Below are 15476 nucleotides of genomic sequence, written 5' to 3'. Positions count from 1 at the left end.
AAGGCTGTTCACCTTTGCCCCGCGGTGGCTGGCTGGAGGTGCCTCGTCCCGATCTCTGGGTGTCATGTGCAGCCCTCAGGCCTCTGCCCTCCTCAGCAAGGCACCCACAGGACAGGAAGGCCCACTCCCTGGTCACAGGTGCCCCCATGCTTCCCATAGGCAATTCCGGTCCCCTGTGTGCTCCGCACTGAGCAGCACTGGGGACCTGGAACAAAGGGCCAGGCTCTGGCCTCAGGGACCACAGACAAGCTGGGGAGAAGTGAGTCACCTGTCAGCCCAGCAGTGGGGCCAGTGGGGGTGTGGCCACTGTGTGTCAGTGCCACCTGCCTGGTCCCCTAGAGCATAGCAGCTATCCCCAAGACCTCCAGGGGTGCTGAACCGCCAGGCCAGCCACACCCCACCCTGGACCAGGAGAGCCCACGCGCATGCCCAAAAGGCCAGAATCCAGGTGACACCACCCTGGGGCTGGCGAGGACACCTGGATGGTGAGTCTAGAGCAAGAGCAGCTGTCTGGATCCTCACCAGGGGTGGGAGGGAACCTGAGCAAACCCCCTTCCCATGGACACCCAGGTCACCCTGCTAGCAGCCAGTCCTGGAGGCCGGCAGCCGGGCCCTGCTCTGTGCTCTTGGGAGAGAGGGTGTGGGGTGGGCCCAACGCAGGCACAATCCCACAGATCCAAAGGCCTGGTGCTCAGCACACCAGTGAAATGCGGAGACTCTCAACGGGAGCATTACTGCCTTTCTTTTTTTTGGTACCGGGGATTGAACTCAGAACCTTGCACTTTCGAGGCAGGTGGCGGAACCACTGAGCTAAATCCCCGGCCCCATTACTGCCTTCCTTAATTGAAGGATAACCTTCCTGCACATTCTTGTTTCTCCACTGCTTCCTTCCAGCAGGCTTCCTCCCCTTCGGGGTCTGGGCTTGTTAATCTCTTACATCCTGAGGCTGGAGGGAGGCTGCCTGGGAGCAGGTCGGGTAGGGGAAGCACAGGGCACGGTAATAGGACCCCGTCCTTTGCTGCCAGCTGTGGGTCTTCTAAGGGTGGGGCATGCACAGCTGCCATCACAGAGCACCCCAGGGTGAGCCATTCTGGGCCTTTACACACATTCTCACGAAAGGAAACCAGCAACGAAAGCACTTGGCAGGTGCCACGCCCACAGCAGGTGTTCAAACCACAGAGGCCATTATTCATGGCCACAGCAGTGTGGATGGTTCCTATCACCTCTACTCATAAAATTAGGGTTCAGAGAGCCTGGGACACTGGCCCAGGGTCACACAGCTCATAGCCACGGAATTCAATGTAGGACTGTGTCATTGCCAAGCTCTGTACAGCCAAAGGAGCCCTCAGCCACTCTGCCTCTCCCTTAAGGACAGCCCTCCTCCTTGGTCAGAGGCACCCTAAGTCCAACCAAGCCATTGCTAAGCATGGTTCTTAGTCTCAGAGCACCAGGCTCTGAGGACACAGGGCAACTACCACAGCCTCAGCCTGCAGGAGTCAGCAACGCCGAGGGTCCCATGGCTCTGTGCTCCCAGGTGGGATGGCTCCTGCAGTGGCTGCCCCAGCAGCCTTAGATGTCCAGCCACCATGTTGTGGAGCCCTGGCCTTCGCAAGGTCAGCCACTGTTCAGGGAGGCTTCATAGGGCTCAGCCACCACCCCAAACTACAGCCTTCTTTTCCAGGCTCCTGTCTCCCTCTGCTTGGTCCCTGATCCCAGGGCAGCCCAGGCAAAGCACAGTTCTCCTTTCACTGTTAAACACATTTCTTCAAAGACAGCACCTCATGTTGAAAAAAGCCCTTTTTTGAGGTCTTTAGTGATTTCCATAAATACAATGGCTGAATCGGCCGGAGTCCACTAAAATGCTTCTCTAGTGCAGGGTGAGGTGGGGGCACCTGGGAACTCACTGAGCCATCAAGGAGCAGAGGGAGGGAGTCCCTGCTGGCCAGGAACACAGCCAATGGAGCAACTCAGCTAAGTGCCACCTAGACTCCCAGGGTGCATGGGGATGTGTAGGAGGTGCCATCAGAAGGGGCCTGCAGAGGACTCCCTCTGTCCGTCACTCCACAAAGATCTCCTCACTGAAACTCGCTCCCTCACTTCCCCCCAGCAAGGCCCACTCTCGGAGAAAAGCAATCCAGGCTCAAGGCCGGCCCCGGCTACTAACAGCTGTGAGTGCCCGCTTAGGTCGCCTGCCCTGCCCCCATCTCTGTTTCTGCATCTGCAAAATGGTGCCACCTCAGCAGCTTGTGAGGGACCAATAGTCATAAGGGAGTTCTTAGAGTTGTTCACTTGGGGCACATTCTCAGTGGCTCTACCTTGGACAGTAAAGTGCCCATTAGCTGAAATGACCTCAACCAATACCAGTTCAAGATGCTCACAGAAGTCACCAGACAGAACCAGTGAACAGAGGCAGATAAACCCACAGTTTAATAATCACTCTGACCTCATCATTGCAGGCTCCAGTGTCCGCATACACAAGCCTTGTAAAGACCCCTGAAAACAAGAGTAAATCTTTACAGTGTGGCCATCATAAACGTACGCCGATCAAGCACACTTGAAAATTCTGCCTCTCAGTCTATATGTTGGTCCTTGTAGCACAGTGTTATGGGTTTAACTGTGGTGCCCCAAAGTCATAGGTTGAAACTCTAACCTGAAAAGCGACTGTATTTGGAGACAGGGATTTTAGGGATGTGATTTCGCATGGGATGAGGTCATACGGCTGGGGTCCTACCTGGATGGAGTTAGTGGCTGAAGAGGAAGAGGAGGAGAAGGGGAAGGAAGAAGAGGACGGAGACAGAGATTTCCCCACGTGCATACACTTGGGAAAGGCCAGGCAAGGGCAGAGCCAGAAGGGAGCTGTCTGCCACTGGGAGCCCTCACAGAACCAGCCAGCCTGGTGTCCTCATCTTGGGCTCCTGGCACCCAGAAAGTGGCTTCTGTTGTTTAAGCTACTGGGCTGTGATGCTGAGCCCTGGCAGCTCGAGCTAAGACAGATGGGATGAAACTTCCAGCATGGCCTCATACCCAGATCCAGAAGTGTCTGTCACACAGCAGAGAGGTGGAGATGTCCCTGAGCTTGATGGCAACAGAGAGACATACAACATCCTACACAGGGAGAACTCGAATAAAACTATTTCATAGAATGTAAGCATGGACAAAACTCACGTTCCTACGGCATTTTAGTTCATCTACATATGACTTTATGTTCATACTACTATATTACAATAGATAGTAGATGTTGACATTTTTACTTTGCCAAAATCCCTACAAGTCAATATTTTCAAGCTGATCAAAAATACTTTTTAGGGCCGGGGACTTAGCTCAGTGGTTCCATTGTCTGCCTCTCAAGTGCAAGGTCCTAAGTTCGATCCCCAGTACCAAAAAAAAAAAACTTTTAATCTCATCCTTCAGAAAGCAGGTATCACCTTCTAGCTGAGGTGACACACAGGAGCTGCTCCTTGGTGTTGGGTGTGAAGATTTGATGAAACGGTACCCAGAGCATTCTGAGTTCTTTGGGGAAAGATCCACAGCATCAGCTGCAGGGGGCCTGGAAAGGAGCCCTGCCAGCAGGAACTCCAGCACCGACAACAAGAATGAGCAGACCAGGAAAGCCCACCACACCCAGAGCCACCAGAAGGCTAGCTATCCACACTCGGCGATTTGTTTCAGTGTGTCCAATGTCACTGATTGGGCCTCACACTTCTAATGTGGCTCTGAATGAGGCTGGGTCACTCTGAAGTGTCTCATGGAAGGTTTTGCTTCTGGTGGGGACTCAGACTTGGGGATGGGACAGATGTTCAGAATCTGTGATTGCTGATTAGAAGGGAGCCACCACCTGTACCCTCATCTGGCTGTGAGCCCTGGAGCACAAGGGCTTGGCTTCCAGATGAAATTCACGAATGTCTTGACAAGGTATGATAAAAACGATGGACTGCAGTGGCTGAGCGCCATTCCACACTAAGGCGGACTCATGAAAACCTGACTCTGTGTCCTCGCCCACCTTATTCACTGGACCTGGCACACTGCATCTTCTGGCTCATCCCCAAAGTCAAAATGACCATGAAAGGGAAATGTTCTGAATGGATTCAGGACCTCGAGGCAGCCACGGCAGCCAAATGGACACTCCAGAACTACCTCAGAAGTGGCAAGAATGATGGGATAAGTATGTTTAAAGTGAGGAGGAGTATTTTGAGGGGATTAATAGCAACATGTTTTCACTGTAATGACTTTTTAAAAGACACATACTGTATTTTTCTATCACACCTTGTATGTGTGGCCCCAAACCCCCTTGACAGTGGCTGGTCCAGCCCTCCATTTTTCAGAGAAGGGAGCTAAGGACCAGAGAGGAGCCATCATCTGCCTGAAATCATAGGCCTAGAAGCAGAGCTGCATGGGGACCTCTTCGCAAACTGTTCATCTCATTCCCTAAAGTCCTCTGTGACTGTTAATCATCATATGTCAATTTGACCAGAGTAGGAAACGCCTAGCAGATTAGGAAAGCACTGTTCCAGTGTGTCTGTGGATGATTGACATGCAGGCAGAAAACTGAGGGGAAAACCCACCCCGGATGTGGGCGGCACTGACCGATTGGCTTGCAGCCTGGGTGGGATGAAAAGGGAAAGGAGGAAGTGTGTCCATTTTGAAGAGCTCCAGTCCGCTTGAGTGGATCTGCCCTTTGCTGCCAACGCCTTTGAACCTCCACCTGCAGTCTCCTTAGCCTGCAACCCAGACTCACAGGGCGACTCTCCAGACAGCTTCCAGGCCTCTGACCTTGGACTGCGGCTGAGTCCTTGGTCCCTCTTGTTCTGTGGCTTCCATCTTCTTGGGCTGAGCAGCTATGGCTCCTCCAGCTCTCCAGTGTGCAGACGGCCATTGTGAACTCTCCAGCCTCCGATCCCGTAACCCTACTACTGAACCCCCTGCATAATTAGACACAGATTTTCTATTGATTCTGTTCCTCTGGAGAACCCTAACACATCCTCCAGGCCCACCTCCCTGCAGGAGAAGTCTCTGTGGTCTTCTGAGAAAGGAAACCATTCCACTAGGTGGAGATGACAATGACCATAAGAAGAGCTTTGAAGTAGCCTTGCCAACATGGCCCATCCTGTCCCCATGGTCCCAACTCCAAGTGATGCCTGTACATAACTGTGCTCTGTTGCCCCTCTCCAGTAGCACCTGCCCCACCCTGGTACACAGAGACCCTACATGAGACTGGGATGCTCCCCTGAACCAGCATTGCCTCCCCAAAGTGGGGCCATTGTGGGCTCCCATCCCCCCCTGCCCCAGAGTCCACTTGCCAGGAAGTGGGACTCCTCAAAAGCATGCACTCTTGGGAGTGTCCCCAAAATGTGGCCCGAGGTTGTACACAATGCCTCACACCCCACCCTAGATTCACCCACCTGAGGGCTGTTTCCTGAGCCCCCAAAAGCCATAGGGTAGCAAGAGAAGCTGGGCTTCTCCTGAGTCCCCAGAGCAAGGTCCTCCAGGACTGGTTCTGAGCAGAACCCTTGGGTAGAACTTTGTCCCAAGTCTGATCCCTTGGCAGCAAACCTCCCACAAACATCCCAGATTCCTGGGGGCTCTGGTTCCTGGATCACGAATTCAAACGACACCCTCAGAACCATGTTCCAGCATGAGGGCAGAGTGGCATTTGCTGCTGTAGGCATGGGTGGCACCGGGTGCTTAGTGGGGCCAAGAGAAAGCAGAGAGGCTGCTGGAAACCAGAAGGTTCTTTAGCATCCGAGGCAGTCACAGCATAGGAAGTGGTGGCAGTACTGCAGAGGACACTGGGCCTTCATCCTACAAAGTACCATGGGGTGTGAGGAATAGCCAGATCCAAGCAGCTCAGCGTGGGCCCCACCCAGCTCCAGGGACACGGGGAAGCTGAGGGCAGGGGAAGTGGGAGAAGCACAACTCACTGCACGGGGCAATGAGCCCCTTCTCTAGCAGGAGCCATCTCCTATTCTGCAGAAGTGGGGGCACTGGGTGAGCCCCCTGCTAAGTTCCCATCCACAGCTGACAGCCAACGGGGCCTCTGGGCCATGGAAGGAACCACTTGTTTCCCCTTCTTTGCCCAGTGGCAGATTCCAGAAGGACCCTTAAGAAGGCCTACAGGACCGGATTATAATTGGAATAGTAAAATATTAATAATCTCAATAATATCCAATATTTATTTAGCACTCACTGTGTGCCAGGCCCTGTAATAGGGACCTTATGGGGACTGAGCTAGTTTAAAAAATAACACTGAGCACAGTGACAGCCAGGGCCAGGCCTGGGGACAGTTCCGGGACCCAGTGTGCCTCTTCTGGTCCTTTCCTCACTGCCCAGGCCGTTCCCTGAGCACAGTGTCCAGTGTCTGCCTGGCCTTCCGTGAAGGAGCTGGGCCTATGGCCATAACCGAGCGGTGACTAATGGGTCCCATTCACCAAACACTTGCGCTTGAGCAGAGGGCAAAACCTCATATTAAAGAGATGACATTTGGGGGGTGGTGAGACCCCAGAAAAGTAGCAACAGCTACATCTGGCAGGAACAGGAACAGAGGGTCCGCCAGGGGCCCTGCCACTCGCTTTGAGGGTGGACTCCTGACACGCCTCACACCTGGCCACATCCAGAAGAGAGGGACAGAGGTCACTCCCAACCTGCACGATGTTTTATGGCTCTGTTGACTTCTGGAACTGGCTACACAAGGTCAGAAGATCTGACCACCCCAAGGCCTCCCAGCCTGGGCACTCTTGGGTCAGTGACCAGCCACAGAAATTAATATTTAATTTCAAAGTTATTTCCTGCATAAACATCCCCACAGTTTCATAGAACCATTGTGCTATCTCATCTTCGTTGGTAATTTTAAGAAAGAGGCAACAAGGTAAGCCGAAAGTAGGGATGCCTCAACTTTAAGGTACATTTTTAATTAAAAGAAAAAGATCAGAGCTGTGATGTGGCATCATAAAGCAGATAATTTTACAGCTGGATGGTCTCCCTCTGATGTACTTGAAAACCATTTTCAAGCGACATAAAGTTTAACATACCGGTACATCTGCCTACCCACTAGATTCTACATGGAATTTAAAATTTAATTATATTAAAGCTTTGTTACAGTGTGCATTGCAAGCATGCTAACCAAGTGGAAATTTAACAGAATCTCCGCAGATAGCTTCCCCCCACCCCTTTTAAATTCAGTTTTGTAGAACTGGAGTGGAGTTTGACAAACAGTTGATGATCCTGTCCAAAGTGTTTGCTGCTTACATAATAAACCGCAGGAGACCCAATTGTTTATCCTCCTGGGTGCAGCTCATGAGCCAGTCTACCCTTCGCCTTCTCATTGTTAAGGCAGAAACGCAGCCAAAGAAATGAAGGACTCAGCTGGGGTTGACTCTTTTGAAGTCAGGTAAGGGCTTGGGAGGAGGAGGGGAGTTAGTTACTCAGGAGAGAGTCGTTTCACTGCAAATTTTATGTGTGCATTAAAGCACTACTTTCTTGGGAGGAAAAAAAGTTGCTATATTAATCTACTAATAGGTTTTGGTAATTAAAAATGCAACCAGTCCCTGAACCTGGGGGAAGAGGGAATTCCATGCAAAGCTGGTTCTCCATCTGAGAAGTTCAAGCTTGGGCCTGAGACGTTGGGCCTGGATCAGGCAGCCCTGATTTGAATCCTGGACCTGCCACTAGCCACCTGTGCATTCTTCAGTAAGCTGCTTCACCTCTCTGAGCCTATTCTGGAAAGTGGAAATAATAACAGCATCTAATTCATATCAGATAGTCAGGAAACTAAAGATAGTAATGTATGTACAGTATTGAAACACAGGGGAAGCATTTAGTAGACGATAACAGTGATCGTTATTGCCATTGTTGCTGCTGGTAGGTTTTCAAAGAATACCACAGCTGAACAAGCCAACAGCTGCCTGAGCCAGGCGGAAGTAAGAAAGCTCATGCCCCATCCAGCAGCTATACAATCTGAGTTGTGAGGCATTTTGAAGTGTTGCTTAGTAAAGGGAAAACAGAAGAAAAGTTAGTCTTCCCATGTTTCCACTCATCTGTCCATCTGTCCACCCATCCATCCATCCAGCTGTCCATCCATCTATCCATCCATCCATCCAGATATTCCATCCATCTATCCATTCAACTATCCATCTGTCCACCCATTCTCCATCTCTCTGTCCATCCATCCATCTGTCCATCCATCCAACAAGCATCTATTGAGCCCCAGGCATGGGAAAGGCAAAACTACATGACACACTGTCTAGCCCCACAGAATCTCTCACCTAATGACCCAGATAAATAAGTAGGAATACTACAGGCAGAGGGAGACAAGAAAAGACCAGTGTAGAAAACTGCCACATAGGCCACAAAGGGGAAAGATCACACAGGCTCAGAGAACCAAGGCCTTGCAGGAGGGGCTATGGCACAGGGAGGTGACATGGGACAGGCCCCCAAGGTGGGGTGCTAGGAGGAGCCTGGGCTCAAGAGGAGTTTTCGAAGACCCAGAGGCACCAGTGCAGAGCGACTATTTTTAAGTTTAAAAATGGTGAGAGCTGCGTAGCACAGAATCATTTCTACAAATGTGTGTTTTATGTATGTAGAGAAATGACGTATACAAATGGGCGCGGGCATGGGCTGTGGACAGAGGAACTGGGAAGGGAGGAAATGTGGAAGGGATATCTTTCCCTCTTCCCTATTCATTTAGTACAACATGAATTTTCAATAATAACATAAAATGTTTTTATAATAATTATTAACCATAAAAACGCACATTTAAATTGTAAGTAATTTGTTTCTTTTCAATCATCTTTAATTTCTGAAACTTCAATTAATATTAAAGGAGAGCATGGGATTTTTATGTTTATGAATCGAGGACATGGGCCAAAAGTTATTCGTTCTAGAGGCCATTCTCATTCTAAAAGGAGTCCCAACAACAGGCTGAGCGCTGTGAAAGGCACCAGGAAACAGCAGTGACTCGGAGCTGGGACGTCGGCCTCTTACGTTCCACCAGGGGAGACAGACAACAGGAGGAGAGGAAGTAGAAGGAGAAAAGGGATGGTGGTCGAGGAGCCCCACGAGAAGTCGTGCTTTCTGGAGCACCTGAAGGCATCGAGGCAGGAACACGAGAGCAATACCTCAAACCCACCGAGCTAGAGATGAGGTCACCAAGGTGCCAGGAGCCAGATCCAGGTGGATTTTGTAGATCCAATGGGACAGGAGCTTTGGAGCAGTGGGTGACATGAGCGGATGTGAGGGTTAAAACTCTAAGCCTCTCCAGGTAGCCTAGGAGATGTGGGTGGCTGACTGACGCCAAGACAGCAGTGAAGGGTGTGCAGAGCCGAGGGACTTGGGGCACTCAGCACAGCTTTTCCGGTGAGGGAGGAAAACCAAGCCTGACGAGTTTGAAGAGAAGGGAGTGGAGAATCCAGTGTGGACAACTGGACGACAACCCAGGTGTAACCTAGAGGCTAAAATGCGTCTTTACAGAGCAAGATTTTTTTCTAAGCTACTTCTCCAGCTTCCTTGTGCTGAGAGCAGAAAGTGCCAACTGCCAGCCCTGGTACCAAGGAAGAGTTGACATTGCCCAGGCCTCTGGTGGGCCACAGCCTGGCAACATCCATGCACACCCAATCTGAGCAAATTGTGAGTAAACTCATTTTTTGATCTTTATGGGCTTTCCACATACTCCTGATGATGGGCAGGTGAACAAAGCCAGATAGTCAGGGCCAAGAGTCAGCCCCCTGATTAAAATTCCAGCGCAAGACTCAATGAACCCAGCAGTGTAGACACGTGTCTCTCCAGCCACACTGGGTAGCTTGGACATAAGCCTCCAGATGGTAAAACACTGGATCTAAACAGACATAAGGCTGTGCTGGGTGAGAATCATGGAGGTGTGCTGGGCTAGGTACTTACAAGAAATAATCTTTCATTGAGTTAAACAGCTGAGATTCTGAGGTTTGCTTGTACCAGCAGTGTTACTTACTGAAGTTAATACCCCTGGGTCCTGAAAGGATCCCTCTGTGGATATTAAAACCTGCAAGAATTATGACAGGTACAGAGTTGGAAGGTGGCAGGGATCCAGGTGCTAAAATCTTCAAGCAAGGAGAAAGAGCAACTCAAGGAGTCTGTAAAACTTGCAGTAAGAAAAGACAGGACGTGAGAGCCAGAGCCTCAAAGGTGTAGGAGGATTTTCAGGGCAGAGAGAATGGTCTGGGAATGCAATTGAGGCTCAAGGAAGTTGCCTGCACTGCCTGCAGGTGCAGCAGAACCAAGCATGGGGACAGAAACTGACCCCACCTGAGAGGGGGGAGCTGATGGAGGAGGACTGAGGAGGGCCAGGTCCCTGGAACTACCGTCCTCCACCTCTCTGACCTTAGGGCACCTTGCGACCCTCCAGAAGCATAAAGGACTTCTGCTGCCAGCCATGCTGGAGTGACAAGGACCAGGGTTACCCTCCTGCTTAAGAAAGCTTTGTAAAAGGACAAAGCCTGTGAACCACATTTTTCACACTGAGAGTGAGGGACAGTGAGGCCTGAGAGAACACCAACAGAGTGACAAGGTGGCTCTTTTAGAACAATGACCTTGATGAGCCTCTAGACCACCTGGTCAGGAAGAAACAGAAGATACACATTGCCAACAGCAGAGTAGGAGAAAAGACATCACCATAGGTCCTACAGATGGTAGGGGAAGTAGTATGGAAAATGTTATGGTGCCACACTTAACAACTTAGAAGTAATAATCAGCTTCTGAAAAGATATGAAGCACCAAACTCACTTTTAAAGACAGAAAACTCAAATAGACTTGACATATCAAAGAAACTAAATATGTAGTTAAAATCTTGCCCACAAGGAAAATCCCAAGCCCAGAAAACTGGTATTTTCATGATAAATACTACCAAGCATTTGCAGTGGAAGTAATACTAATGCAATATAAATTCTTCTCAGATGTAGGAGAAGATGAAACATTTCCCAACTAATTTCATGCATCTAGCATTACTCTAATACTAAAACTGGACAAAGACAATCCAAAGAAAGAAAGCTGTAGACCAGTATTCCTCAAAGATAATGCTAAAATCCCTTTTAAAGTAAAAGTGAATCAAATTTAGCTATTTTGCTATATATAAAAATAATATATATAGACGCAGCACGTCTGGAGGTCCTGCGGCTCTGTCTCTTGCTTCAACAGTGTTTGGACGGAACAGACCCGGGGACTCCCTCTTTTTCATCCTCCATCCACCTCCCAGTTACAGATTTCGGGACCATCATCTCGCCCATCTCCTGCTTCCAGGACTGGCCAACACCGTTCTTTTGTGGGTAGCTCCTTATTGCTGACTGGCCATGACTTCTCAGATTCATCAGAATTATTTCACCGAGGTGGAGGCTGCCATCAACCGCCTGGTGAATCTGCACCTGCAGGCCTCCTACACCTACCTCTCTCTGGGCTGCTACTTCGACCGTGACGATGTGGCTCTGACAGGCGTGGGCCATTTCTTCCACGAGCTGGCCAAGGAGAAACACGAGGGTGCCGAGCATCTCCTGAAAATGCAAAACCAGCACGGAGGCCGAGTGCTCTTCCAAGACATCCAGAAACCTTCTGAAGATGAGTGGGGTAAAACCCTGGATGTCATGGAAGCTGCCCTGGCCCTGGAGAAGAACCTGAACCAAGCTCTTTTGGATCTTCATGCCTTGGGCTCTGCCAAGACAGACCCCCATCTCTGTGATTTCCTGGCGAACCACTTCCTGGATGAGGAGATGAAGCTCATCAAGAAGATAGGCGACCACCTCACTAATGTCCACAGGCTGGCTGGCCCCCAGGCTGGGCTGGGCAAATACCTCTTCAAAAGGCTCGCCCTCAAACATGACCAGGAGGCCCCGGAGCCCGGTGGCCTTTGAGGGGCTCCTGCTCACTTGGCATCAGGGCTTTGGCCTAACCCTCTCCCTCTAGCCACTAGGCAGCTTTTTCACCTCTCTGGAGCCCCCTCCCAAGTCTTGAACCAAAAGAAAATAAGGCCTTTTGCAGCAAAATAATAATAATAACAATAGTAGTAATAATAATAAGATAGCGCAGCCAAGAAAAAGATTGGTTTAACTTTTGAAAAATCAATTAAGCGACTAGAAGACAAAAATCAGAAGTGCAAGGACCCGTTTTCGATCCCCGGTACAAAGAGAGTAAGAGAGAAAGAAAGAAACTGAGGTGAGAGACTTGAGAAGGCCTGAGAGGCTAAGGGCATAGCTCTAGGACTAGGGAGACTTGGGTACATGTACTTCAGAAGTCAGCTAACCTCTGGTTTTTACTGGACTAGTATCCAAGTTTATTCGGGGAACCAAAACGCTTCCGGTACACAGTGTGGCCTAGGCAGATGCTGGGCTCCCCGGCTCTATGGCATTTCCCGCCCCATCCTGTGAGTGCCATTTCTTCACTTTCCAGAGGCTCCCCTTCCTTAGCTGAAGTTTCCAAGAAACGCAGCAAGCTTTCCGCTCTTGGGTTCCATATGCCCAGAAGTGTTGGTCTGTGGCTCAATGGGCTGCTGCTTCCACCACCATACAGAACGGGGAAGATTGCTGCACACAGACAGGAGAGGGAAAATGAACTTTCCACTCTTCGTATGACATTCCAGATCACATACTGAAGCCATGAAACTAATGGACAGAAAGAGGAACCAGCCAAGCTAGCCTTCCAACTGGAGACCTTCCCATTAAAGTGCCAGAAATGTGAAGAAAAACATTTTGGATTCTCCAGACCAGACCAGCAGCAACTGAATACCACTGAACAATCCCAGGGATGATTCACTTGAGGGGAAAACAACTTGAGTCTTTCTAAGCAAGTACCACAGATTTTGGTTCAGAAGCAATTTTGAGCTTTTTTTTTAACATAAGAATTAACATTAGCGAAATCACCCCACTGCAGACAGGCAGCCACCTGGTTCAACACCACAAAGATGCAGAGGACACCAGACCACCAGACCATGGTACTGAGTTCCGCTGCTTCTGGCCCAGAGGTAGGGGCTCCTGAGCCGCCATCCCACTGCTCCTGGTCCAGAGGACAGGGCTTCCTGGCCACCATCCCTCCTGCTGCTCCCAGCCCACAGGAAAGGGCTTTTGGGCCACCATCCCTACCACTGCTCCCGGCCCCTGTCCCACCTCTCCCAGCTCAGAAGAGGCAATTCATGTAGGTGCTAACAGCCCCCCGCCCCAGTCGAAATGAGAAAACACTTAAATAAGTCTCAAAACCAGACTTCCAGATCACCTACAGCAACCCCAAAGGGAAATGAGGTGGAACACTCTGATACTCAACCACCTGGACCCACTGAACTGGCAACAAAAGGGGATCTGGAAAAAATGAAATCAGAAATAATTTCTCAGATAACAGGAGAAATTGTGCCCCTAGTGCAAGACATGATTAATAAATCTAGACAGGAGCTGAGGAACATGATGGAATCCCAACATAGGAAACAAATGGAATCCATAAAATAGATGCAAATAGATTTCCAGGACATGAAAAACTCCATTGAAAGTCTACACAGCAGAATGAACCAATGTGAGGACAGAATTTCAGATACAGAAGATAAGATTGCAATTAGTGACCAGGAAAAGAAAAATTGCTTCAAAATTATAAGGGAACATGAGAAATCAATCCAGCAGCTGCTAGATGATGCAAAGAAGAATAACATAAGACTGATTGGAGTCAATGAAGAAACAGGAGAGAGTGCAGATGACATAAAAAATCTCTTCACAGAAATAACGGCAGAAAACTTCCCAAGCAGGGGAAAAGAGCTTGACATACAGATAAGTGAGGCATATAGGACTCCAAATAGCCTTGATCAAAAAAATCTACACATAGGCATATAATTGTTAAGATTCCAGAAACTCAACAGAAAAACAAAGTTCTACAAGCAGTAAGAGAAAAGAAACAAATCACATACAAAGGAAAGCCCATCAGAATCACAGCAGACTTCTCAACACAAACCATCAAGGCAAGAAGAGCTTGGAGTGACATATTCCAAGCCCTAAAAGAAAACAGCCTCCAACCCAGATTGATATACCCTGCAAAACTATCTTTCAGAATTGGTGGAGAAATAAGATACTTTCATGACAAAGAGCACCTTAGGAACTTTGTGAATACCAAACCAGCACTCCAAAGAATTTTACACAATATCCTAGGAACAGACATTGAGGATCACAACCCCAGGAAGCAAAGCAGAATGAACCCATCTGGCATGACAAGAAATTAAATGTAAAGGGGGAGAACCCAACAAAAAGAAAATGTCATGGCAATGACAAGTCAATACGTTTCAGTTATAACCATCAATGTTAATGGTCTCAATTCACCAATCAAAAGAAATAGACTGGCAGAATGGGTCAAGAAGCAAAATCCAACAATATGCTGCATACAAGAAACATACTTAATACAAAAGAAAACTCATAGACTGAAAGTTAAAGGGTGGAAAACAATACTCCATGCAACAGGAACCCAAAAAAAAAGCAGGAGTAGCTATCCTCTTTGCAGATCAAGTAGATTTCACACCAACACTGATTAAGAGAGACAAAGAAGGACACTACATCCTTGTAAAGGGAAGAATCCAAGAGGAAGAGATGACAATCATAAATATCTATGCAGCAAACACTAGTGCACTCAACTATATAAAACAAATACTAACGGACATGAGAAGTCATATATGCACTAAAACAATTGTAGTGGGGGACCTGAATACCCCACTGTCACAAATAAATAGATCAACTAGACAAAAAATAAGTAATGAAATACTAGAACTCAATCAAACTCTTGAACAAATGAACTTCACAGATGTTTACAGAGTCTTCCACCCCACAAAATCAGAATACACATTCTTCTCAGCTGCACATGGGTCATTCTCCAAAATAGACCACATACTCACACATAGAACATGTTTAAGTAAGTGCAAAGGAATTGAAGTTGTCCCCTGTATATTATCAGACCATAGTGCGATGAAATTGGAGATCCATAGCAAAAGAAACTCAAAAAATTTCATAAACAAGTGGAAATTGAACAACACACTGGTGAATATCCAATGGGTCACAGAGGAAATTAAAGAAGAAATTAGACAGTTCCTTCAATTAAATAACAATGACAATACAACATATCGGAATCTATGGGACACAATGAAAGCAGTCTTACGAGGGAAATTCATAGCAGTGAATATGCATATTAGGAAAACAGAACAAGCCCAATTAAATAACCTGATGCTGAACCTCAAGCTTCTAGAAAAAGAAGAGCAGGACAATCCCAAAGCTCATACAAGGGAGGAAATTATAAAGCTCAGAGGAGAAATCAATGCAATGGAGACTAAGAGAACAATACAAAAAATCAATGAAGCCAAGAGTTGGTTCTTCGAAAGAATCAACAAAATTGACAAATCCTTAGCCAACCTTGTCAGAAAGGAAAGAAAAGGCCCAAATCCATGCAATTAGGAATGAAAAGGGTGAAATGACAACAGACCCAGCAGAAATCCAGAGGATCATCAA

At 48.4% G+C, this 15476-nt stretch overlaps 1 protein-coding gene and 1 pseudogene across 15 annotated transcripts in view; one reads left to right on the top strand and one right to left on the bottom strand.

Annotated features, from left to right (window-relative positions):
• The window catches only part of Camta1 (calmodulin binding transcription activator 1), a 777226-nt gene that overhangs the window by 457079 nt on the left and 304671 nt on the right, over positions 1 to 15476 (bottom strand). The window lies entirely within an intron of this gene.
• Positions 11105 to 11930, top strand: LOC106007675 (ferritin light chain pseudogene; annotated as a pseudogene).

The sequence above is a fragment of the Heterocephalus glaber genome, unplaced genomic scaffold, assembly GCF_053883595.1.
Source record: "Heterocephalus glaber isolate CG9 unplaced genomic scaffold, H.glaber_assembly_v1.0 deba00001447, whole genome shotgun sequence".
Taxonomy (NCBI): domain Eukaryota; kingdom Metazoa; phylum Chordata; class Mammalia; order Rodentia; family Bathyergidae; genus Heterocephalus; species Heterocephalus glaber.
The sequence above is the reverse complement of the archived record's forward strand: the minus strand, read 5'-3'. Positions and strand labels throughout refer to the sequence as shown.